A 27840-nucleotide genomic window follows, 5' to 3' on the forward strand; every position below is an offset into this window, starting at 1 on the left:
TAGTTTTCTAGAATGATCCCAGCATTATGATGATTTACACGTGTCCCGTCTCCAGGTTGAGGCCGCCGCGCCGCACTTGGTTTAAGGTTCCGAATGGCGGGCCAGGCCCGTTGGCACCGGACCACCCTCCCCGGGCAGACCCCCCTGCACCGCCGCGAGCGCACCCCGACGTCGTGTCCGCATGCAAGCTGCGCCGCGCTCCTAGTAGTTTCAGCAGGTAGATCAGCTGCTCCAGCAGGGGGGGGAGATTATTCGAATAATAATCAAATGATACGGTGTGATTTTCGAATAGTATTTTTGCTTGGAATGCACATCCCTAATCATTAATGATATTAGTGATATTATGGTTACTGGGATCATTTGTGATTCAGGATTAAAGACTAACTCCACACAGGATCTGTTTATGGAAGAAAACCCTAGTTAGCTGCACTGACCACTATGAGTTGAAAGGTTTCAGTCTGAGCTGAGCTGGCTAGGATGCTCTAAAAGAGCCCAAAACACAGCAAACAGCATGCTGTTGTTGTGATTCTTCCTCAGTATTCAGTGAACAACAGTAACTTGATTCCTTTTGTTTGTGATATGCAGCTGCTGGCCTCAGAGCCCAGAATGCACAACAACAAACTAGACGGGCAATGTTGGAACAAGTCACCCTATCTCTCTTTGACACGCACACAGAATACATCCTCCTCATACACTGCATAAGCAATCCCTCCACCACTGTCAGAAAAACTGTTACTATACCACACACACTCATTCGTACACACTTTTCCTCTTTTTGCACACATATGCAAATACAGTTCTGCAGAAAAGTGCCTTAACACACCCGCCCATACCCATTTTTTTCATACACACATGTGCACTCACACACACACAAACACTCAAAGTCCTTAGGTAATTTTGTTAATTAATTAGCCTGTACAACAACCCAGCATGGAGTTAATTAGAAAGCCCGTCACCTCCTGCAAGTCTCGCAGATATCACTGTTTCCTCAGGCCACATTCAGCCACTATCACAGCACACAGGCATGCACATACACACCCACACACACACACACACACACACACACACACACACACACACACACGGGTGGTCCGTTTCATGGCCCTTAAGTGATTGATGCAGGTAAATCTTTGCTATGTGTCTGTTTGTCCATTTCCAGGAATTTCAAATCCTACTCTGGAAAAACAGTCATATTGCCTATTAGATTGAAAAGAAATGCCTTTGTTACATGGTTTTACATTTGCATTTTACATTTCTAGACAAAATGAACTAATGCTGTCATCCTCGGTAATTTCATCAATTCAATCACAACATTTGGTTAGAAAAGGCCTAGAGTCACAGTGGTCTCTGATGCTGTACTTACACCCCCCATCAAGTCTCAGCAAGTGTTTTCTTACGGCTTTGGCTACCCAAAGGTCTTGATGTCAGATTTTTTTAACTCATCTCAAAACCTCAAAGCCTGACCCAGATCAGGTGGAATCACATCCACGTTTTAAAATGGTTACTTTAAACTTTTCATTGAATCAATTTTACCAACCTGACCTCATGGGAAGGCGTATAAATAGCAGGACATTTTAAGGACATTACGCGAGTCAAACATCATGGTTGGGCTGAAAATAATTACATAACTAAGTAAAATACATTTTTCAACAATGTAACATAAGTACAGCAAACACATTACAAACATAACGTAGTCCTGTGTTTGTTGGACCCATCCACCTACCCTATTATTCTACATAACTAGCTCTGAGCGCATATACTGTACGCTGGGACACCTTTGCATTGCAGTCAGTGCCATACTTACCAACCTTGAGACCTTTAAAAAAAGGAGAATTTAAAAACCAAAGTGGGAGGTCTGGGGGCCCCAGAAAAAAGAGTTTCAGAGACTTTGTTACCTGCATTCTGGTGACTTTAAAAGAGTGAAAATTACAAAATAATAAGGACACTGCAACATTTTTATCTTAACTTTTGATTTGACCTTTAACTCCCAGGAAAGGAATCTGAATAACTCTCCCCTCTGCTGTGAACTTGGTGTGTGAATCTCTGGAATAAACTAATATTCATCTGTTTTTTATTTATTTTTGCTCCTGTTTGAGTATTTCTTTCTCTTAGTTCTCTCCATTTCTCTCTCCTTCTAATACAATAATACATTTCATTTGGTGGCGCCTTCAGGACACCCAAGGACACCTTACAAAGATCAAATAATACTGGAACAGATAAAAACAGCCAGACACGACTAAAACACCAGCAGAGCGAACAGAACGAGAGACATTTAGGCAGAGACGTATGAGAGGGAATAAAACAGTACCAGTGTTGAGGGATGGACACAGAGAGAGAATAAAACAGTACCAGTGTTGAGGGACGGACACAGAGAGAGAATAAAACAGTACCAGTGTTGAGGGACGGACACAGACTGATGGACACCACTTTGAACAGGTGAGTTTTGAGGTGGCGGTTTGAATGTTGTAAAAGTGTCAGACTGTCGGATGTGAGGAGGGAGGGAGTTCCAGAGCCTGGGAGCAGTGCAGCTGAATGCCCTAGCACCCATGGGTGCTGAGGCGTGAGGAGGGGGTGGTCAGAAGACCAGCTGAGGATGAGCGCAGGGAACGGGCTTCTCTCACTCACTGAAGGTCCTTTCAGACACAACGCCACAACGCCACCACTGACTTCTGAACCCCGTTTTTTCCAACGGATTGCGCCACGCCACGTCGGCTTTTCGCTGCATCGAGCAAAGTTCAACTTCGGGCGCTGCACGCTGCGGCGAGCGAAGCTTAAACATGAGCTCAAACTGCACAGTGTCGCGAGCATAGACTGCTCTTTTCCTCCGGGACACGACAGTTGGTGTAGCTTTATTGTCATCCGGGTGGAAACAGTAGGGACGATACACAATGTTCAGTTCTACAAACATGCTAAGATAACGAAAAGGAAACTGGGAGAGGGCAATGAGAAATATGGTCAGTACAGACTACATGATGTACACATGACATGGCAAAAGCCACAAAGACATTATTGTTATTGCACGCAAAATGACTTACAAATGACTGTGTTATTCATACGACATTTGGTGGGAACCGCCTGATTTTACTTCTGCATAAATTAAAATTTCACAAAGTAAATCAAAGCTACTTTAACTTTATTTTGGTACTATTTCCATTTCCTCTCCCGTGTCTGCTGACGCACCTGCTCAACACACACAGTTACCAAAACATGCGCACACATTCTGTTGGTAAAAGGCAACAATCGCTCACACTGTATTGATTCTTTTCAATATGAAACATCTCTTCAACACTGCATGGAAGTCGGTGACAGTGCCTAAGGAGTGGCAGACCGGGGTGGTGGTTCCCCTTTTCAAAAAGGGGGACCAGAGAGTGTGTGCCAATTACAGGGGTATCGCACTACTCAGCCTCCCTGGTAAAGTCTACTCCAAGGTGCTGGAAAGGAGGGTTCGGCCGATAGTCGAACCTCAGATTGAAGAGGAACAATGCGGATTCCGTCCTGGCCGTGGAACAACGGACCAGCTCTTCACTCTCGCAAGGATCCTGGAGGGGGCCTGGGAGTATGCCTATCCAGTCTACATGTGTTTTGTGGACTTGGAGAAGGCGTATGACCGGGTCCCCCGGGAGATACTGTGGGGGTGCTGCGGGAGTATGGGGTGAGGGGGGCACTTCTCAGGGCCATCCAATCCCTGTACGCCCAAAGCGAGAGTTGTGTTCGGATCCTCGGCAACAAGTCGGACTTGTTTCCGGTGGGGGTTGGCCTCCGCCAGGGCTGCGCTTTGTCACCAATCCTGTTCGTGATATTCATGGACAGGATATCGGGGGGAGGAGGGTTTGCAGTTCGGTGTGCTGAGGATCTCATCGCTGCTTTTTGCAGATGATGTGGTCCTGTTGGCATCATCGGTCTGCGACCTCCAGCACTCACTGGATCGGTTCGCAGCCGAGTGTGACGCAGTCGGGATGAGAATCAGCACCTCTAAATCTGAGGCCATGGTTCTCAGCAGGAAACCGATGGATTGCCTACTCCGGGTAGGGAATGAGTCCTTACCCCAAGTGAAGGAGTTCAAGTATCTCGGGGTCTTGTTCGCGAGTGAGGGGACGATGGAACGTGAGATTGGTCGGAGAATCGGAGCAGCGAGGGCGGTATTGCATTCGCTTTACCGCACCGTTGTGACGAAAAGAGAGCTGAGCCGGAAGCGGGGGCTCTCGATCTACCGTTCAATCTTCGTTCCTACTCTCACCTATGGTCATGAGGGTTGGGTCATGACCGAAAGAACGAGGTCGCGGGTGCAAACGGCCGAAATGGGTTTCCTCAGGAGGGTGGCTGGCGTCTCCCTTAGAGATAGGGTAAGAAGCTCAGTCATCCGTGAGGGACTCGGAGTAGAGTCCTTGCTCCTTTGCGTCGAAAGGAGCCAGTTGAGGTGGTTTGGGCATCTAGCACGGATGCCTCCTGGGCGCCTCCCTTGGGAGGTGTTCCAGGCACGACCAGCTGGGAGGAGACCACGGGGAAGACCCAGGACTAGGTGGAGAGATTATATCTCTACTCTGGCCTGGGAGCGCCTCGGGATCCCCCAGTCAGAGCTGGTTAATGTGGCCCGGGAAAGGGAAGTTTGGGGTCCCCTGCTGGAGCTGTTGCCCCCGCGACCCGATCCCGGATAAGCAGTTGAAGATGGATGGATGGATGGATGAAACACCAATTCTAGTGTATGTAGTTATACAACACTTGCGTAAACTCTCCTTCACACACACACATATTCACATTCTGTAAGGGGTCGTTCGTTGCCTGTGGGATTTTTGCCGAGTTTAAAATTCTCATCTCAGGCTCGATGGGACTAATTTGAATTTAGTGAACAGTTTGTTCCATCTTTGATTTCAAGAACAATCAGTCTAGGTTTCACACTTCTTTTTCAGCTGTACGAGTTTCAAATGAATTCTGTTACACTTCATTTCATCAAGGATTTGTTCTTTTAACTTTAAAGTTTAGGTATTTCGGTCACGTCTGCAGCTGGAGTAATTTACAGTGTGCAGCCGTCAGATACACTTGAAATCCCCTGCTCAGAGATTACCATCAGCAAGGTCAAAAGTAAAAGCACCCTGGCAATACATGGATCAGAATAGTCCTGTGATCATAGAAGGATTATGTACAATAACCAATCAATTCTAACTCCCCACTTGTCAAATACCACAGCTTGGTCAGCAGCCCTACACTTCAAACCATGACGGTACCCCTCTAGCATCACTTTCAGACTTGTCAGGGACGGCTTGTCAGTTTCCGCTCGTTACATGAATACAGTGTCTTTTCAAAATAAACTTCCAAAGTAAGTTTACTTAGTTTTAGGTTTATTTGGTTAGGTTGAGGCAGGGTCTGCAAGCTGCGACTCTGGGGACATGCGTCTCTTTAGCTCCTCTCCAGTGGCTCCCTGTGGAGCTTTTAAAATGGAAATGAATGACTGGTTTTTGTTTACATTTTCATTTTTATTGATCATTGTTGTAGGTCTATGGTACGACAGTACCTAGTATTATAGCCACATTGAGGAAAAAAAATAAATCTGAGATTTCGAGAATAAAGTCATAACATTATAAAGTAGTAATTTTACATGTTATTTTCTTTTTTTCTCCTAAAGTTATGACTTTATTCTCGTTATATTTTGACTTTTTTTTGTAAAGTTATGACTTTATTCTCGTAATATTACAACTTTTTTTCTCGTAATATTATGACTTTATTCTGTAAATCTCCGGGGGGGGTTTTCTCTCAATGTGGCCCTAATACTCCCTAGTACATTTGCACTTTGGCCCTCACCGCATTAGACTTATATACTATACTGGGTAAAATAAGTTTGTAAACTTGTGTTTGGTGGATTATTTCTCTGTTGTTACAATGCTAATGGTCATTGTATTTTACATGGTTGGAAAGCCTGTTTATTTACCTTCACAATGATGTCCAACTTGTAAGGATCATGCATTTGTGGGATGAGCAGCACAGCTGATTATGTGGGTAGCACCCAAGAAAAATGTGCCAAAATGCTCTGCCAATGGTAAAAATGACTGAATAAAGAACAGGGTTTTAATTGTGGATTATTACTATTATTTACAAACTAACACACATTTATTAACCTTTTTCTGTGTAAAATAAATGTTAATAACATTTATAATGAAATGAAATGGCCATTATGAAAGGAAAACTCTATGTAGAAAGAAAGGGCTGGCAGAGCAGCCCAGCAGGAGAAACGCTGCCGTTGTGGACGCCACACGCGTGAGATGCCCATCAGTTCAGTGATGCAACCGTCAAGCACTGCTCACGCGGGCGGTCTGGCCCAAGCATTAGTCTGAAATGTGTCCCCAAAGGTGGCCAAAGTCAGAAACACCCTGACCTCCTCACTACGTGAACTTTGATTAAACAGAATTATGATACAGCAAAAACAAAAGTACGTTCCCTCAAAACATAATTATCAATGCAGTTTTGCATGCAATATTTAGGAGACGAGGCTGCACAAATACACAAACATATTCAACAATCTTTCTCTCTCTCACACACACACACACACACACACACACACACACGCTGATTCACAGCATATGGCATTTATGACACTTAACTTATCTATTCATTAGACTTAATCCCTCCATTTGCATTACTGGACTACATGACTAACCATTTGGGTATTCTGTGTGTGTGTGTGTGTGTGTGTGCGTGTGTGTGTGTGTGCTCAGGAGGTGCTGCAGTGTGTGACAGCTCAACATTATCTCTGCTGCACACACCACTCCGCTCCTCTCATGACCCATTTAATTCCCTCTGTACACCACTGACACAGTCGCGTTACCCGTGGCAACGCATGGCTCGCTCCAGCACATGTGTGTTCCAGAGTTAGTGTGTGTGTTTGTGTTCGAGCATTGGGGTGTTTCGACAGATATCTGCATGTTTATTAGAGAAGGTTCAGCATGTATGAATGAAAGGTCAGGTATGTGAGTGAGAGGTTGTGTGTGATGGAAGGTTTCTTCATGTTTGTGTGTATTTATCAGGGAGGATGTGTTTACCTGAAAAGAAGAGAAACTCTGAAACTCCAGTGTGTAAAAAAACATTTATCATTTGTATATATACATATATCATATCAAACAATCAGCATTAACACAGCACTTCATTTTAATACAAAAATATACACGGTGAGTTCATGAAACCAGCAGTGGTGTAGCAGAAAGGGTGTGTAGTGTTCTCATTCAGTGTGCTGAAAATCTGACTAAACACCAAGTTCAACCGCAGCCAATGAAGACAGGGTCGTAGTCAGGTTGACCATTTCCTGTCACACTTCCTCATTAACATGCTGGTGAAATACTGTAAATCAAAGAATACAAACATATTCAGATACCCATCTGTTTTTAACTCAATAAAACATGTGAATATACACTCTGTTACACCTGAAGTAGCAGGTTTCACTGCAGGTTTTTAGCTTGTGTGCAATTGTAAACAAAAATGTTTTAAACAACTTATCAAACATCATTTTTCAACAAATCATAAATGATATACGATTTTTAACATGTCTCCATCAAATGAATCAACTCACGGCATTGCCTTTACGATGCTTCAATGTGTATGCTAGCGGATTGAATTCAGACCGTGCACACCATGGATGTATTAAGAGAACTGGATCCAGCGTTGGAGGCGTTCATTCCTATGAAAGCTGCTCAGTGGAGCATGAAGACAAAATGGCTCGATTTCCACCTGGAAAAGTACCTGGATCGTCTGCATCCATAGATAGAACATGCGCAGTAGCGTCCGCTCGGTCACATGACTCGGTCACGGGTCCCAACACTACGCTGTCGTCACAGTCTGGGTCTCATTCACATGACCGGAGGAAGGGAAATAACTCTGGATACGGATGTTAGTTCATTTTACAACTTTTAAAACCTAATGATTTAAATAAGGACTATTAGAGTGTTCATACTGGGGAGTTCATTCACCTCAAAACAAATTATCCGCTGAGTTACAGATGTCTCTTTCCCAATGGAAGTCTATGGGGGAAAGTATTTCTGGGCCCAATGGCATCACGTGACGGACACGGAAGTTGTAGTACTCCCGTTTGGCCACTACGAAGATTGGGATAAATGACCAGCGCTCTTCCTGGGGGCTTGGTGCACACGTCTGCCATACTTTCTACAGCACCAGGTAGAGCTAAACAGGAAGTTACTAAACAGGAAGTTACTAAACAGGAAGTTACTAAACATGAAGTGACTACACAGGAAGTGACATTGTGGTGTGACAAATAATATGAATTTCTTAAACTGTAAAGTAATTATTCACATCTCGTTTTACATATAATTGCCTTACTAAGTATTTTTTATGCCTAAGCCTAACCAAGTTGATCTATTCCTAAACCTAACTAAGTAATTTGTTGCCAAACCTAACCAAGTTGATCTATTCCTAAACCTAACTAGGTAGTTTGTTGCCTTATCCTAACCAAGTCGATCTATCCCTAAACCTAAGTAAAATGTTTTTGTTGTTATTTTGAAAAGACTGGAGCAGAAGTTGTCACGTATCGTATCAAAACCCTGCTTGAAAATAGAATAAAAATGTGTTTCCCCGCTGATATTCAACCACCACGCATCTCTCTCTCCGTCTCTTATCCTGTTCTCTTTTTTGCAGTCTCGGTCTTTACCACTCTCTCCCTGAGGCTTCCCACTGTATTCCCCTCATCTCTCCCTCTATGCTGCATCCCCCCCCCCCCACCCACCCACCCACCATGTCAGCAGAAGTTTTTCAGTCAAACTGAGAGAAGAAGAAACCACTGAAATATCTGAATTTCTGCAACACGGCCTGGTTTTTACATCCTCCTTTGCTTACGCTCACAGCGTGTGTGTGTGTGTGTGTGTGTGTGTGTGTGTGCGTGTGTTTGTGGGCGTGCACGCTGATTTCTCCTGAATTCACTCGTATATCACTCGAGGAGAAGGAGCCAGAAGATCTTCAGAAACCTTCTCGGGGAATGTGTGCACTATGTGTGAGTTTGTGTATGCAACCCAGAAGCACTAGGAGAGCCCGATGGAGAGAAAGTGTTTGCTCTGCACTTCACAGCTACAATTTGTCAACTCCCTGTTTTTTTCCCCTCCCTTGCTCTACCTCCCTTTACCATTACCCTCCTAGCTCATGTCCTCTTTTTCTGCCTCTGTTCTTCTCTTCGTAAAAGAAAACCCATACTGGAATGTGTGTGCGTGCATGTGTGTGTGTCTGTGACTAATCGTCTAATTTCTTCAGTGATGCAGTGCAGAGGTAGACTCCTGTACAAGTCACCTCAGCTCTGACTTGACACATCAATGCTACAAATGCTCTTTTACAGCGGAGTCTAGAGGCACTGCTACATGCATTCATCTACAATCTCTCCTCTGCAGAAAGTTTTTATCAAGTACTCCATGAAACAAATGTCTAATGTCTTTGAAGTAATGAGCTCCTTTCAAACTTTGAACAGCTAACAGGAGAGCAAAACTGTAACAGTAACAAAGTGCCCATGAGCTGCTCCAGGCCACGCTGATTAGGGCTGACCGTTAAACTGTATCGTCATCGTCATCGGGATATGAACATGCCTGATGAACACATCGCAAAAGGCTGTCTGAAACGCGATGAATTTCTTCATTTGTTAACACAAGGCTTTTATTCTGAAATATGTGCAGGACAGTGTTGTAGAACATGCAGTGACTTGCACGGCTCCATGAATGAATAAAGTACGTGGTTTTAATCGTGGATTATTACTATTATTCACAAATTACCACACGTTTCTTAACCTTTTTCTGTCTAAAATAAATATAAATTATATTTATAATGAAATAAAATGGCCATTATGAAAGGCAAACTCTATGTAGAAAGAAATGGCTGACGGCAGCAGCAGCAGAAACGCAGCTAGTCTGAACCCGACACGCGTGACACATGCAGCCGTTCAGCGAGGCAGCCGCTGCTGACGTTCCCTTTGTGGACAAAGCTCTTGACACTGTGTGGCTGGCATGTATATGGCAATCGAAGGAGCAGAGACAGACATCAGCAAATGTCTATTCTATCCCCGCCTCTAAAATCTCAAAAGCCAACTTGACAAGTGAGCGTTAGTTGTGAGCGCATAGGGAGAGTTGAGCTCGCACTCGTTACAGCACCGTTCTAGCGGGACCGCATTTGTGCACTACAGAGCAGAAATGCTCCTTCGCGATGATGCTTTTCCGCTAACGGATGCTGTTCTGTGCACTCATATCATATACACCCGTGCCCCCCCTCATCCCCCTCTGAACCATCCAGGAGTCAACAGTCACATTCACAAAGCCACTGAAAGTACACTGTTTGACATTAATTAGTTCCACAGATTTTCCTTTTTGTATCATGTCTAAATCTGCCTCAGGAAACACACTTTATCTAAGGTGTCTAGCAACACGCTGGCCTGCCACTTCATCACTTCGCTGTAGTTTGCACTGCATTATAATTCAGCATGTAGAGTACAATCCCGCTCGTTAGACTTGACAAGACGGCCGAGACTGGGGCAGGAAAACAAAAGCCAAGGAAGGGAGTGGGAGAGATTGATGGACAAGGAAGGGAAGAGACAATAATTTGGATACAATACAGCCTCATGAGAAGAAGGAGGCCTTTTGTTATCCTTATGTAATGATTTCTTTTTGAGGTTTAGGAAAACAATGGAGGATGTACCACTTCAAATTAGTTTTGGCACTTTTACTTCAGCATATAACCATCTAGTTTTCTTTGGTCCAAATCAAATAACCTTTTTTAGAAAACTCAACCCTTATTCATTGTGGACTAGGATTACCTATGTAATGTGATTTAGATATTCACCACTGTCTGTGCTTCATGTGGCACCTTTAGGATTAACACATGATGATCAACGCCACTGATTTCTTTAACGCATTAACGCAGTCAACCTTTCAGAGGTTGTTTGGTTTTAAAGCTAGAGAGAAGATACTGGCATCATACAGAAAACCTGAGGAATCCATTGGTACCAAATAGTCATACTAGCTTAAGGAGGTTAAATAACGCTCCAAACTTGCCCTAAATTTTGACGAAGAAAAACTGGCTTGGCCATTTTCAAAGGGGTCCCTTGACCTCTGACCTCCAGATGTGTGAATGTAAATGGGTTCTATGTGTACCCACGAGTCTCCCCTTTACAGACATGCCCACTTTATGATAATCACATGCAGTTTTTTTTCATGCAGTACAAATGTGTTATTTCCTCTTATTCAAAAATGGTGTATCTGAATATTTCTGCATACTGGGGTCCCTAAACAGTCTTGAATTACATAAACTGGGTCTCACTGTAAAGCTGAGACTCTTGTGGATCCAATGAGCCCAACTGTATTCATGTGTGATGATGTTAGTCTCCATAGGAGACATTTCATTGTAGTGAGACCATTTTTTGAAAGTTGACCTCCCTGTATAAATGACCTGTAGTGACCTCTAGGATAATCACAGCCTCATGAAACTTTACAGCCACAAACTACAAACACTTTCTGAGCAGATTCCAGAACACAAGTGCTCGCCATCCAATTGCCAAAAAAATTAAATTCTTGTGGAAATCTCCAAATGTCAAATGTTTTTGATCCCAAATCACATCATGGCATCTTAATGTGGTATTTTGGAGGGATTATTAATAATTTTTTATCTATTCTTAAATTTTGCAACAAATCTGTGTAACAAATGGTATCTACCCAATAATTGCTGCAACAACTTATTAGACATAATAGAGCATGGGAATGACCGTCATATACTTTTATCATAGTGTACTAAACCCTTATAGACTTTTACAATTAATTTAAATAATTCATTTATTCATCCAGTCACATTTATTTCAGATTTATGACTAGAAGAACTCGATCCACAGTGCTGCATCTCAGATTAATCTCCAGGTTCCAGCTTTCATATGATGCACACCACTTCTATGTGACATCTACTGTTGACCTGCTATCTCCCCCTAAAGACCCCCTAAAGACCCCCTGTACCCCCCTAGAAAAGACTAAAATGGGTCTATTGTGGGTCTCAGAGGGTTCAAGGAATAGTTTGTAATTTTAGGAAGTATGCTTATTCACTTTCTGGTCAAGAGTTAGATAAGAAGATAGAGATACCACTCTCATGTCCGTACGGTAAATATGAAGCAGCTGGTTATCTTAGCTTACTAAGAACTACATTTTCTTACCAGCTCCTCTAAAGCTCAATAATTACCACGAAAAACAGAATATAAGAACCAATGCTAAGATAACCTGCTGCTTGTGGTAGCTTCATATTTACCGTGCAGACATGAGAGTGGTATTGATACTATCTAAACACACCCGGTCCTGTTTACGCTGCATTGGGAGTCTCCATATAATGTCTTCAAGGGTAACTTTGGTATTTTCCAACCTGGACCCTATTTTCCCATGTTTTTGTGACTAAGTGACAACAAGAGACAACAATGTTTGAAACTGGTCGAGTATTGAGGGAGAACGCTGTAACCGGCAGCCGCGTAACAAGCTGTGAGGGCAAGTGAGCAGCTTTGTGGAAAACATTTAAATATTCAGCCATGACATTGAAAATCTTTCAGATAACACTCAGCTACGCTTTCTGTACTCCAACACAACAAACTCTTGCGTCTCCACCATGGATGTATTCCACTATTCCACCGTTGTATTCCAGCATAACGCCACCTCACAAGTTTTCAGAAAGAGACGTCTCCTTGAGGGAGACTCTTTCCATGATGTCAGAGCCTGTCATGGAAAAAACAGCCCTTTTAGTGGACCTAAATGAAGGGGCCAGCTTGCCCAAGTGGCACAATATTGCAGCCCGTGAGCCGCCGCCGAATTCAGCGCTCTGCTTCAATACCGGACCAATTTCAAATGTCACCAAAGTTACCCCTTTAACACAAGATAAGATAAGAGAAATTATACTGTTATCGTCCCCGGGGTGGAATTCTTTCCTAGACTCCGTCCAACTGCAGCTACAAACACTAAATGCACATAAGACAGGGGAACACAGATGTTTCAACACATACACAGTCCACGTACATAATGACACATACCATCACACACACCATGGCAGGTAATGCGCCCAGGTAGTGCACTGCACCGTCTACCGGCTTGCCAATATTGCACAGACAATAGCCAATAGCATGTGCTAACAGTGCATGATCAATCATTTTGGGCTGCTTGCTGATATCTTTGCAGATATGATGAGAAAATTGACATAATGTTGACACTTGTGTCTACTTGGATGAGGAAAACACGGTTTGAGCTTTGAGTTTTCGCCTCCAAATCACAAGCCAAGCTTGTCACATGAATCACAATTACCTCTCGAGTCAGAGTCATTTGTTAGGGTGACCAGGTGTCCTACTTCACGAGGGACTACACAGCAATTCTATCCTTTGTCCCACGTCCCACATATTGAGTCGATGTCCCACATTTTCCTTGGCTCTAGTTTTCAAAAGTCAAACCGCTATAGGACAGACGTTTTTTTAAAACCCGTCTTTTAACCAACGGCTGTGTAGAAAGCAGGAAGGCTGTCATCATCACGGCGCTGTGTTTGCTGTCAAACTGAGCACATGTAGGTCAAGAGCAGGTTAACATTTCACCGTCTTTGCTACGCTACGCCCAACGGAGACAATTGTGAGTCACCGCAAAGTCACAAGCTCTGCAGATTTAGGCGGAATGTGATGGAAACTAGCACAAAGACTTATAAGTCCATATTTACAAGCTGTTGGAAGACGATTCTCCGAGTTCTTTTGTGAAATTTGCCAGTTATTTTTCAATTTGACACGGGGAGGGGGGGGTACGACACGAAGCGAAACGGTTCATGTGATTCGCACAAGAAACGTGCGCCTCAAAAAGAGACAATCTCTAGATGCATTCGGGCAAAGCATAGAGATGTTACGAGATCAGGGGCAGAATAGAAATGTTTATTATTTAAGTTAGATTTACATTATATCAAAATTGTAGACTACCTCTCAGCCTTGGTAACGTGTCCCACATTGTCCCACACAGACATACTCTGTCTCACATTTGGTTTGTTGGGATCTGGTCCCCCTGGTCATCATGCATGATTACCCATGTTGGTAGTAGAAGGGGAGTTCATATTTGCTCCCCCGTTATTTGAAATCTCTTTTCACTTTTTGATGAATAACTTGAATATTTCATTATTCCTGTGAATGGTTCTAAGGATTAACCAAATCAGTACATTTATTAGGGTGCAATTCACTTCATCCCAATTAGATGTCCTTGTGTATCTCTTTATACCAAAGATATTGTATATTGGAGCTGTTTGCTTTATTTGGTTGAAGTTTTACTCTATTTTCTAAATCAGTTCTTGGAGGAAGGCTGATTTCTGCACTTCTAGGTATCTCTGTGCTCTGCCACAAGTTTAACTGACATTGTTCTCACCTCACCAAATGACCTGTCACTGTGTGAAATCATCCAGTCAGTCAATCCACCATCCAAAGCACGACTGGAATAGTTTGAGAGAATTTAGAGCAAAGTCGAACCAAATAAAAATAAAAATGGGTCATGAGCCTGTTTGTTGTGGTTTGCCAACGTGACACAAGGCTGTTTTGATGAGCCTGGTTCCCTGGGTGTTGCACCAAATGCAAAGTGAATATGCAATCAGAGATGTGGGATGTTCAGATTCAGAGTTAATCAGAAGGTGCCCCATTGACATTGGCTGAATTCCTCAAAAAATCAATAGACTTTTTTGCTTTTCATCATGTGGAAGTTTGCATCGTACAAGATCCAAACATATAAAGCCATCTTCTGAGTTAAAATAAGCCTTTTCACTATGTTCATGTTGGGACGTGGCTTTCAGAAGGCTGAGTCAGAAGTCTGTTTATCGACTGAAGCCTTCAGACGTCAGCTTTTATCTTATGCTTTGATTTACTTCTGTTGTTTAATGTGCATCTGTGTTCTGAACACTGTGTTCCTGACTTTTAGAGGCATCAATGTACGTATGTGTGTGTGTGTGTGTGTGTGTGTGTGTGTGTGTGTGTGTGTGTGTTTGTGTGTGTGTGTGTGTATTAGTGTACTTCTTTTAAACTTAAAATAAGAGAGTATGCTTTCTGTTTACTTTTTATGTACTTATCAGAGATATACTTGACAAAATGATACTTAAAGTAAACTTGGCTTCTACTGACAAGTATACAGAAAAGTCTAAGTATTTGAAGTATTTGATTTGATTTGTTTACACATATAAAGAAGGTACAAGTAGAGATGACATAAAGAACAACAAAAAACCCTCGGTGGGGCCTGATCAGGGCACTCTCCAACGCATGCCATAATCAATTTTAAAAAGACAATAAATTATTAAAAAGGATGGTAAAGAGAGAGAAGAAAAAAAAAGAAAAAGATAAGACTACACATTAGCAAACATCCATATACACTCCAAAGACAGAGTTACACATTCACATTATAATATCAATAAAAAGTCATTATTAGTAATCCGTTCACAGGGATAATCCATAGGAGAACAAACCTTTAACAGCTTTCTTAGATTGTTAAATTGACACTCAGTTCACTGAGCGCTTTCACACAAAACTAAATGATACTACGACAAACTGAGAGTTTCAAAATGATCTTTAATAAATAATAATAAATTGACAAACATCATCTGTGTGATTCATGGAGCAATTTAAACGGGATCAAAAAAATATTTGTCTCTCTCCGTTGACTACTGTTCATATTTTTTCAGAATTTTTTTTTTTTCGCCTCTCTATTTTTTTTTTTTCCTGGTCTGGACCAAGTAAACTAAACTTCAATTATGAAAAGGACTTAACAATTCCAGTTTGCATTTTGGCGTTCTTTACCTCCACATTGTCAATTATTTCCTCGTACCAGGGCACCTCACATGCGTTATCACTTACTGTACTTATTGCAGTCTGGAACACACACACACACACACACACACACACACACACACTTGTAAGGTGTTTTAATTGGTCGTATCAAGGGATGATCCTCATTCTTCAAAAACACAAAGCCTGCTCTTTGTCATCTCGAGCTCTCTCTGGCATTGTCCCAGTTCTACACAGTCTCAGGTAGGAGCTGCCCAGTATCACCAGGCTTCTATTGGTGGACAACTAACATCTTCACTGGATCAGCTGGGTCTTGAGTGCATTGCTCAAGAATGCAACAAGAGTCTTTCTTGAGGAAGGGAAATACCTTTTAACTTTCTATAACTTTTTGTTGTGCAGTTTTGATCAGGTATTAATCAGTCACTCACAATGGGTCACTCTGGATGTGTGTGTGTGTGTGTGTGTGTGTGTGTGTGCGCCAAGTTTAACTCATTTGAAGTTGAACTACTGTGATTAATTCACACCCCCACTTTGTGAAACTGTTTCATAACCAGTTCATGTAGAGTACCAGTGACATGAGCGCACACACACGCGCGCGCGCGCACACACACACACACACAAACACACACACACTATATATATCTTATGAAACTTTGAACACCCTTCTGGCATCAGAAAATCGTCCCTTTAAACCCCTCTGAGTGAATTAATGAAAGAAAGCCAAGTTTGTGGAGCGTGTGTGTGTGTGTGTGTGTGTGTGTGTGCGTGTGTGAGTGTGTGTGAGCAGTGGGTGGGTGCTGTCTCTCTCCTTATGAGGATCCACAAAAATAGATGAATGAGAAAAAAAAACTGTACAGGAATTGATGAGTCATGTTATGTAGGGTTATAAAGTAATCACTGCTGTAAATTCCAGTCATTAGCTATTTTTTGTCTTTTGATAGTGCAGACATATGATTACGTGAATTCAGATAACAATATGCTAATACAAATAAAATATATGAGCTTTTGTTCAGCCAGAATTCAAAGAAAAGTGGTTTGGACAAGTCTATGTGTTTCCATTGTATCTGGAGCTTTTATGAAAGAAGACAAATGCCGTAAAATGTAAATATCATGCCCTAAATGAAGCTGTATAACAAACAGTAGGAGTCAGACTCACCATAATGCTTCAGTGTCAGCTACAAGTAGTGTAAGAGAGGCAATGTCAACTACGGTAACGCACTTTTGGTGGGTGTACTTGCCTGCACAGAGGTTCAACATCAATTGACCTCCAAATGTCTGCCAACCGACCATCATTGTCAGTATTATCACAGTGATACCTTTAGTGGGGTTACACACTACACTGTTCTAAAGATGAACTTTCCAGATGTTCTTGTGGTGTGAGGTATGTTAAGAATGTTTTTTTACATCCCCCGATCGGATCTGTAGTCCATCCTGACCGCACCAATCTGAAATGGTAAATATTAAACATGTTCAGTATTTACGATGGGATATATCCTGTTGTGTGTGAGGAACCACGAGGACGGCCGATGACACAGTCACGTTGGAAATAACGTCAGCCAGTTGAGAACCAAACTGACTGAAGAAGGAAGGACAACCACCGATGTCACGGCGGCCGCGGCCAACGCATGAGCTAATGCTAAATGTGAAGCATAAAGTAGTAGTAAGATGGAGCTCAGAGATGGAGGAGCAACAAGTGTTTATGTAACGGGTCTCCATGACTTCATCAACCCATCATGAATGTTCAGCACAAAGTACTAAACTATCATCGATCATTTTCTTCCTGCCCATCGTCCGCCATGTTTGGCTTCCGTTTTTTGGAGTGTGGACTCTTGTTGTTCATAAATGAATCTGTTAGTTTGTGGTGTTGCTCTCCATTCATTATCAGAACACAACTGTTCAATTTAGCATAACCTCGTTATGTGTGGGATCTGTCTCATCTTTTAGTGTGGGCCAGCCTTTAAAGAGATCTGCTGTAGTGATGTGTCCGTCGCAAACAAGCCGCCGGCTCTTCTAAGTGAACGATGGGAGCTGGCTCCCGTCCGAGAGCGGCTTCTTTTTCTTTTTTTAATTAACTCAAGGCAGAATGATAGGATGATCTTCTCCGCGCAACGAGCACTCCATGCACTGACTGTGACGGAATGTTGAGTTATTGACGTCCAGGCGACCAATCAAGAGATGACAGACAAGGATCATACCATCAAGCAGGGAGGGGCGGGGGTGGGTGGCGCGCTGACGGTCTACAGGTACAGAGCAGGAGGGAGATGAGGAGAGAAAGAGAGAGAGGAGTGGGGTGCGTGAATAGCAGACAAGATGAGAGACAGTCGGAAACAAAGCAGAATGTAAAACTAAAAAAGCAATTTCTGAAGAAATTGCGGTGTGAATGCTGGATGCTGAATAGCTGACGCTGCGCTGTAATGCTGGCTTAAATGTTGTTAGAAGAAGCTGAAGTAGTAGGAATAGATTGAAAAGTGGGAATGGGTTGAATTTTTATGAATTTCATTGAAAAGTTGAAAAATACCAATAATTTATCAAAGCTGTTGAATAGTTGAAGGTTTTTGAATAGCTGACGCTACACTGCATTGCTGGCTTTAATCTGTATGAAGAAGGAGAATAAGTAGGAAGAGTTGAAAGAGTGCTTATGGGTTTAATTTGTATGAATATCATTGAAAAATTTAATAATACCAATAGTGTATAAAAGATGTGGAATATTTGAAGGTTTTTGAATAGCTGATGCTACACTGCATTGATGGCTGTAATCTGTATGAAGAAGGATACAGAATCAGAAGAATATAAATCAGTAAATAAATGTTGTAATTGAATGAAAAGCAGCTGAAGCATTATAAATAATTAGTTCTGAGTTCCCTGTTAAGAAAGTTACCTTCTGGGGCTTTTATTTTGAAAAAGTAAGTGAATCCCTAGTTTCCTGTTAACATAAAATAAGAGTTGGGGGCTTTTATTTTTAAAAACTAGTGTAATTGGGAGCTTCCTGTTAAGAAACAATCACTCTGTGGGGCTTTTATTTTGAAGGGATGGGTTAGGGGGAGGCATAATTACATTGTCTGATGTCCACAGTGACAACATTCCATTAGAAAGAGGTATGATAGGTCTCATTGTGAGCCTCCTGTTAAGATACAGATACTCTATGGGGCTTTTATTTTGAAGGGTTGTGTGTGTGTGCGTGTGGGTGCGTGTGTGTGTGTGTGAGAGACAGACAGAAACAGACTGTGTGATGTAAAGGGAAATCATTCCATAACATGGTGGTACGATAGGAGAAGGCCCTTTGGCCTAATGGCTTCTTTTAACTGTGTGTGTGTGTGTGTGTGTTTGTGTGTGTGTGTGTGTGTGTGTGCGTGTGTGTGTGTGTGTGTGTGTGTGTGTGTGTGTGTGTGTGTGTGTCAACTTGCTCTAAATACTTCATCTATGTCACCTGAGTACCAGCAATCAACGGTTACCATGGAAACCTTTGATCTTAACTGCTTTGATGTTACTGCTAATCTCTAGTTAGACAGAGTTTTACATGGAATCAAAGAGAGAAACACCTACCGAACAAGTCCTTCTACGACAAAAACGGTGACAGCTATCGCTTTCATTCTTTAGGAGAGCAGGAAGGACTCCGAGATGAAGATATGGTGCGAAATTTGGGTGTGTAGTGTCACAAATGTGGCCTCGGCAGCAGTTTCTAAAACCAGCAACTTTTAAACTCTTCCAAAAAAAGGTGACAAAATTAACATGGGGGCCTATGGAAGCTCACCATGGAGTTGCTCTCGCTTCCAAGCATTTATCTCAAAATGTGTAAGTCCGACTGATTCCATAGCTACATGACTGCGACCAACACAAGATTTCCAACATTTCTGTGAAGAAATTATGTATGAAGAGTGACAATTGTGGAAATGGGAGCGAGTTTAAAATATTTTTTCAATGAGATTTTAAAGCTGCTCCGCCCTCCAAGTCTGATGTCATCACTCTAAGGAGCGCAATACACACTCATGTAAAAGTCGGAGAAAGGCACTTTACCAAGCTCCGAACAAGGTTAAATATTTAAAAAAGTACAAATGGGATATTAAAAGTTGAATAATAGCCAGAATCTACAGAAGTTGTGGAGCATTTTACAGTTTGAATGGAGTTTCTAGGTGAAAGTATGAATGAGCAGTGAAGACTTTAAAATGCTTGAAAATGTAAAGATTCTGAACATCTCTTTCATTCGTTTCAATGCAACATTTTTGATGAATTATGGTTAATAATTCTTAAAATATGAAAGTTATGAATGAGAATAATAGACGCGCTTGATTCCTAATTGAGCTGCACATATTCATGTTTGAATGGAGTTTTTAAGTTGAAAAATGTGGAAGGAGTAGGAGAAAGCAAACCTCAATGATGTGTTCTATTGAGGTTTGCTTGGTTCCACTCACCGGCGCCAGCAGGTTCTGGCTGTAAGGGTCTGTCACATTCTTGTTGTAATCAGGAAGAGAACTTTGTGCAGGATGCTCTTTACAGGGAAGAGAAGATTGTTACTGTTGTATTAATGTTGCATGTTGATTTCTCACTTACTTTGAACTGGTTGAAACAGTCTGGATATAATACTGATGCCTCTATATGACCTACAGAAGTAAAAGAGACCATCAGCGACAAAACTGTCTACGTTATTCTTGCCAGTGGGTCAGATTTCAGCGAAATCAGACGAAATAATGCAGGTTCACTAGAAACCTCTTGAGCTCACTTCAGCGGGGCCTATGGCAGCAACCAGCCCGGTGGAGGACAGACCCAGGTCCGGCTTCCCGGCAGTCGGAGCTTCGGCGGGAGGTGGAGAGTCACGTGCTCGGCAGAAGCGGCTCCTCCTCCGTCGAGGAGCAGAGCTTCGCCTCGCTGCTTCCAGTGTTACGGCAAGTTGGAAAGGGTCTTTCATTAAGAAAAACTTCGTCAGTGGCATAGACTAGTTCTTGCTTAAAGAAGTTTTTGGTGGATTGTTTAGACAGAATAACAGAAGATTCAGTTTATGTATTCCACTAGTGGGTACGTCACCACCTGAACGGCCAGTTCAGTGGTTCAGCACGGCCCCTAGTGTACTCACCGGACCTGGTGGACATGTACAGCTGGATTTAACATTATAGACATGACCACTGACTATTTACGTAACAATTTAGCCACAAATTCACAGACTGACCGTACACGGTCCACACAGACTGACCGTACACGGTCCACTCAGACTGACCGTACACAGTCCACAAAGACTGACCGTACACGGTCCACTCAGACTGACCGTACACGGTCCACACAGACTGACCGTACACGGTCCACACAGACTGACCGTACGCGGTCCACAAAGACTGACCGTACACGGTCCACTCAGACTGACCGTACGCGGTCCACACAGACTGACCGTACTCGGTCCACACAGACTGACCGTACACGGTCCACACAGACTGACCGTACTCGGTCCACACAGACTGACCGTACACGGTCCACACAGACTGACCGTACACGGTCTGACCGTACACAGTCCACACAGACTGACCGTACACGGCCCACACAGACTGACCGTACTCGGTCCACACAGACTGACCGTACTCGGTCCACACGGTCTGACCGTACACGGTCCACACAGACTGACCGTACACGGTCCACACAGACTGACCGTACTCGGTCCACACGGTCTGACCGTACACGGTCCACACAGACTGACCGTACTCGGTCCACACAGACTGACCGTACTCGGTCCACACGGTCTGACCGTACACGGTCCACACAGACTGACCGTACTCGGTCCACACGGTCTGACCGTACACGGTCCACACAGATACTCGTCCACTCTTGTTTTTTCCAAATTGGTTATGTAGGTGGGAGACGAGCACTAGTTGGATTGAAGATACCTGCGTGGATGGTTAGATGAGGGGAATCTTTGACCTTTCTTTTGACCTTTTGGAGTGAGTGCGACTTGTCGGATATGTGGGGGGGTGGTTTTAAATGGTATGCCATATTAACTGGCTAGCTAGCATCTGATATCCAGGAATCAGCTGGATTGTATTCAGAGTTTGTAGGCTATTTAGATCAGATCCTTGCTAGATGAATGTGTGTGTGAATGGGTGAATGCTGACAGGTAGTGTGAAGAGCTTTGAGTGGTCGGAAGACTAGAAAGGAGCTCTATAAATGCAAGTCCAAGTTGATGAGTGAAAGCATGCAGTGGCTGTGCTGAGAAGATGGGAGTTGTGTGTGCTGAGGGCTTAGCTTTGGGGGGGCGGTGAACTAGCTGTTGCTAGCTGTAAGTAGCTTCACTGTGAAGGCTAGCTGGTAAATTCTATGTTTAACACATGAAGAAATAGAAATAGAGAGGACATTATTGAATAAATAGTGGTAGGTGTGGTAGCGTTGGAGCATGTTGAGAGAGTAAAGTAATCGATTACAATCTCCAAGTCACTTGCCCGACATTGTTGTCACATAGTTTAGTGGTGACAGAATGTAACCTTCACATTATTCATCCCTACAAGATGCACTTTATATAATAATAATAACAATAACTTTGATTTATAAAGCGCCTTTCAAGAAACCTAAGGACGCTTAACATAGACATAAATAAACACAACAAACGGAACATAGCAGTCGCTAGAGGCCATAGGCCTTGTTGAAGAGGGGGGTTTTAAGGAGTGTTCTGAAGCTGTCCAGAGATGGGGCGTTGAGGAGCTCTGTGGGGAGAGAGTTCCAGAGGGGGGGGGGGGGCTGTCACACTGAAAGCTCTGTCCCCTGAATTCCGAAGGTTTCTGTGGGGGGATTGAGAGCTGACCCGGCCTGAGGATCTCAGCTTCCGGGACTGTGTATATGGGTGGAAGAGGTCAGATAAGTACTGAGGAGCCGGGGCATTGTGGGTTTTGTAGGTGAAGAGGAGGATTTTGTAAGTGATGCCGGACTTGACCGGGAGCCAATGGAGCTGGATGAGGGTGGGGGGTTGATGTGCTGCCAGGGCTTGGTGCGGGTGAGAAACCTGGCAGCTGAGTTCTGCACATACTGGAGCCTGTGCAGGGCTTTGCTGGGAACCCCGGACAGAACTCCATTGCAGTTGTCCAAACGGGAGGTGACGAAGGGTTTCTGCCACGGAGTCAGAGAGGGATTGCAGGAGACGAGAGATGTTTCTTAGGTGGAAAAAAGCGGATTTGGTGATGAACTTGATGTTCGACTGGAATGAGAGAGTCGTTCCAGGATGACACCCAGGTAGCGGACTTCCGAGGAAAGGGGAGAAGGTTAGATATATATAATATAAATATATTTAATGTGCTCATTTCATACATTAAAGTTGTGTTAGGAAGGATTTATATGAAATATAGCCTACAAAGCAGAATCAAACAGGCAACAGTGGAAGTATGACATGCTGTTGGGCCCACTGAGCAGCGCTGAGGATGCCTCTGCTATGGTACAGTTGAATTTCCTCTTAATGCACTGCAGTAGTCAGGAAGAAACAACTGGTTTTCGCTCTTGGAATCCGCTGACAAAGCCAAATGCTGAATTGAGTCTATTTCTGTCTTTCTGACTCCTGCAGAGTCTATAATACTTTGAAAGTTGTTCTACTGTGAGCTGAGGACAGTCCTCCAGTGCTGCTCAGGATGTCTGCGGCGTATACCTCCTTTTCAAACTTTGGGTTCAGTTTCCCTCAAATTCTTCTCAAGGGATTGTTGAGGTCGGTTCGTCTATAGATAGGGACATCAAGCAAGTGCTCACTTATGAATTCAAACCAAACTAACCAACTAACTAACCTGGTTTAAGTTCTATGTTCATGTCATATCTATTCTTTGTTATTATACTGTTTGTCTCGCACCAAAAAGCCAAAGAAAATTCCTCGTGTATACCCCTTACACCTGGCAATAAACACCTTTCTGATTCTGATTCTGATTCTGATATGGCGGTCCATGTAATGACCAGTTTTAGAATTTGTAATCACGGCTGACTTGGCACTTAATAACATAGAAGTGAAGTGAAAGAGTTGGCGGTTTAGCCGCAGTAGCAAACAACAACAACAACAACATGTCATGACATTAAGACAATATATCCATCCTGTACATCCCCACATACTAAAACACTGAAAAAGGTGAAACCTTGAAGTACCAAAAATATTCAAAGAGTTACACAATTAAGATAATGACAAGAACAGGCAGAACAGGCCTGGATGTGCTGATACTACCTATACTTTACAGAGTTGAACAGTGAAATGGCTGAGGGTATGAAAGATCATTTCTATTGGTTAGTTTTGACTGATGGTTGTCTGAAGCGGGAACCATAGGGCAGACTTCAATTCTGAATGCAGGGGGTGTGTGGGGGGGATTCTGCTTTCTTCATCAGCTGTTTGTTCTACAGTTCAGACAGACATGTCTGCTGAGAACCGATGATTTTGCTGCTGATTTTTATCAACCTTGTGAATGAGTTTTTCTGTTTGAGGTTGAGGGATGCATACCAGCAAATAAAAGCAAAAGACTGACTCCATAACAGATTTATAAAACAGTGTCATCAGGGATTTCTCAACCTGGAACTTGGCTAGCTTCCTCAAACAGAAGAGACGCTGCTGGCTTTTCTTAAACAGCATATCGGTGTTCCTCTCAAAGGTCAACTTATTGTCAATTATGATGCCCAAATACTTGTGAAATTCAACAATCTCAACATGTAGTCCATTTATTGTAGTATTTGCAGGAGTTTGTTGTTGATGTCTGAAATCAATGCACATATCCTTAGTCACATTCAATTCAAACTGATGGCTGCCTCAAATCAGCCAGTGCTTGTTGTTTAGGCTATATCAAACCTAAATGTAATGGATATAGTGCTACACTGTCAATGCACGTTTAACCCTCAAACAACTAACTCTGCAGAAACACCATCTGGAGGTGTCTGGTGACATAAACACTCAAGTTATAAAAATGGAATCTTTCCCATCTCTATCATCCATCCAAATGACATAAATAGGACTTCTTCAAGGGACTGTATGTGAGAATCCTAAATGTCTTAACAGCTTCACCTGTGTCCGTTAAGTCAACTAAAGTCAGCGTCCTGTTGCTCGCGCTTGTGCTTGCTCTACATAGACATGAAGGAGCATCGCTCAACACAGTGAGGAGACACACGTCAGCTAAAAGCACAATATCACTCTATATTTCAGCTGCTTGGCAGTAATGTTAGCTGACCAGACGAAGGTCTCTCCATGAATCAATGCTGATCCTAGTGTTGGCTTTTCCTGCCTCAGCCTCCCGACCGCGGCCGGAGGGAACAGGGGAGACGCCGGAGTTTTGGCCCGAGACGATAACGTCCCGTCACTTCACAAGACACGGGAAACCTCTGTTGGTCTGGAGGAGCTGCAGCAGTTATTTCTGCACAAACGTCCACTGTACATTCACTAGATATTCTCAGAGCTAAACTAACTCTTCTGCAGTGTGGAGTGAGCAGCATGCACGTGAGAGGTGGAGCGAGTGAGAACGAGCGTGGCGTGTGAGTGAAGGCCGGCTGACAAAGGAGATGATTCACCCCCGTAATCATCTGATGAAAAGTTATGATGAAAAACTAAACTCTGCTGCATAATATTATAATCACTTTTTCTTCTATAAACTTTGTGGTTTTTTTGTTAAACACTGTAGTTTGATGTATTCAGCCCTCTAAAAGCTATTCAATGAAACACTCCTGACAAAGGGAAAATCTACAAGGGTCGTAAATCTTTCGGGGTCGTAAGGAAAAAAGGTTTAGCACCACTGCCCTCTAAGCAGCAAGTCAGATTAGTAGAGCATCACCAACGTGATCTCATCCCTACTCATCATATTTCACCACTTGGGCAGAAGGCCCGGCGTCATTATAGTGGAGCAGCCTTTAGTGTAGTATCTTGACCATGAAGGTTTGGTTGAAACGGTCTTGATTAACGTTGTAACACATGGTTAACATTGTGAAACGGTGGCAGTTAGGTTTAGGCAACAAAACTACTTGGTTAGGGTTAAAAAAAATATATAAAATAGTAGGTGAAATAGGTGAGGACGGTCTCATGTATTGTTCTTTCCTATACCTATGAAAGTAAAGCACTGTGATTCATATATATCCCACAAAATGAATTTGTGTGTAATTCATGTAATCGTGAACCAGGAAATGTAATGCGCGACAAAGGCTGCATAGGGAGGAGTGGATGGGGGGGTCAAAAAGCACCGGACTTTCGCCCAGGAGACCGGCGTTTGTGTCCAGTGTGAAGCCAGAAGTCACTTTTGATTTATTTGTCATGTAACTTATGTTCTTAAGTAACACCACGTCCGAAGTTATTTTATTCCACACCACAACCTTTTCCTAAACCTAACTAAGTAGCTTTCTTGCCTAAACCTAAGGAAGTTGTTTCCTGTGAAGATGGAAGTTTATTTTAAAAAGACTATGCATGTAGGGAGTGGAACACGTGTTGCTGGAGATACGAAACAAAAAAGGAGGAATAACCTTTTCATAAGATATCATACGAACCGTTGAATGAGAATACATTGAATAGGGACAACATGGGGACCGGGTCTTAAGATGAATCTAATGGGTAGCCAGAGTATTGGTCTGGTAGGCTATGATGAAAAACATAATTCTGCTCCTTAAATCTATGTCTATCTCTAAAGTTTGTGCTTTTCTTGTAAGATGCTGTCTAGTTTTCTGTATTCAGGCCTCTTAGTAGCTATTCAAAAGAAAAGGGAAAATCTATCTTCAGTTTCCTGACTCTGTCATCCTGTGACAACGAGTCACGAGTAGATGTAGCTTCGTTTTTAGGGATCATAAGGGAACAAGGCTGGTTAGTACAGCGTCACAGACATGACAGGCTCCCTGGCTTTTCACCTGCAGGCACGGCCATCCCGATTGATGCAAATGTACACCTCACGCCTCGAATGAAAGTTATTTTCTTTCCTGACCTCATGTCAATATTAAAGCTTGATGTCCGTTGGATCACGCTGAGAACCCACGGATGATAATGTCCTCTTAAGTGCTACTCTTTTAGAGGCAGCTGCTTCAAGAAACTCAGAAAACCTCAGTAATCTTCACGGGGGGATTTTTAATTTCCTGTCTGCAATCAATTCTGTCAGGTGTCACACTTTTCAAAAAGTGAAAACTTCACTGCAGGATCATAGCGTCTGTACGGATCGTCTCGGGTCAGTGATTAAAAAGCATGTCCTGAACCCCCCCCCCACCCCCCCTGACTTTTCATTATAGCTACCTGGGGTTCATACCCTCAGCTCTGCAGTGAGGGAGTGAGCACAAAAAGCTGAGTGTCATTGTGTGTGTGTGTGTGTGTGTGTGTGTGTGTGTGTGTGTGTGTGTGTGTGTGTGTGTGTGAGAGAGAGCTAGGCAGAAGTGTCCACAGTGTGTGTTGTCCTGCCTACATGCTTAAACAGTGTGTGTGTGTGTGTGTGCAGAGGAAATGATGAGCTTATTATAGCTTATTATGGAGAGACACGAAACGGAGCTTAAAGAGCAGATGAGAACATGCAGAGGGATGGAGAGATGAGGGAGAAATGGGAAAAGATAGACAGAGAGAAGAAGGATGTTGAAGAGATGAAGAGAGAAGAGGAGGAAGGATTGTGTTAGGGTCAAAGGAACAGGTTGAGTGGGAGGGATAAACCAGCCCGTTTGCACCAAAAGGCGCATCTGCCTCGATAATGCGCAAGGCGTTTAGCGCGCAATCAGTACGCATTTCTTGATTATCTTTTGTACGCCATGTATCCTGTACTGACTGCAATGTAAACGCATCCGCGTATAAATGCTACGGTAAGTTAGTGATGTAGTAAAAAGAGCGAGAAAGACCACTGATGGAGGGCAGGTGGGGAGGTGGATGGGTCCAAACACTGGACTTTTATCCATGGATGTATAAAGACAACTGGTTGCAGCGTTATTGGCGGGCTAACATTCATTATATGAGAGTTGCTCTGATGCCAAAGAGGCTCGACTGCTGAGTGATAAAGTAGCCGGATCATCCGGCGATCTTCTGCATCCATCGGGCCCACAGAGCAGCCCCAGGAATGATTCCCCTCCGCCTCCGAGCCCTCGCTCCAGCCTCGGTCTGGGTCTCATCCACATGAACACAAGAAGGGAAATAACTC

General features: G+C 43.1%; 1 protein-coding gene across 2 annotated transcripts in view; it reads left to right on the forward strand.

The window, feature by feature from the left end:
• grip2b (glutamate receptor interacting protein 2b) overlaps nt 1-27840 on the forward strand; it is a 448132-nt gene that overhangs the window by 127692 nt on the left and 292600 nt on the right. The gene's annotated exons all lie outside the window — the stretch shown is intronic.

The sequence above is a fragment of the Sebastes fasciatus genome, chromosome 1, assembly GCF_043250625.1.
Source record: "Sebastes fasciatus isolate fSebFas1 chromosome 1, fSebFas1.pri, whole genome shotgun sequence".
In the NCBI taxonomy this organism is placed as follows: Eukaryota; Metazoa; Chordata; class Actinopteri; order Perciformes; family Sebastidae; genus Sebastes; species Sebastes fasciatus.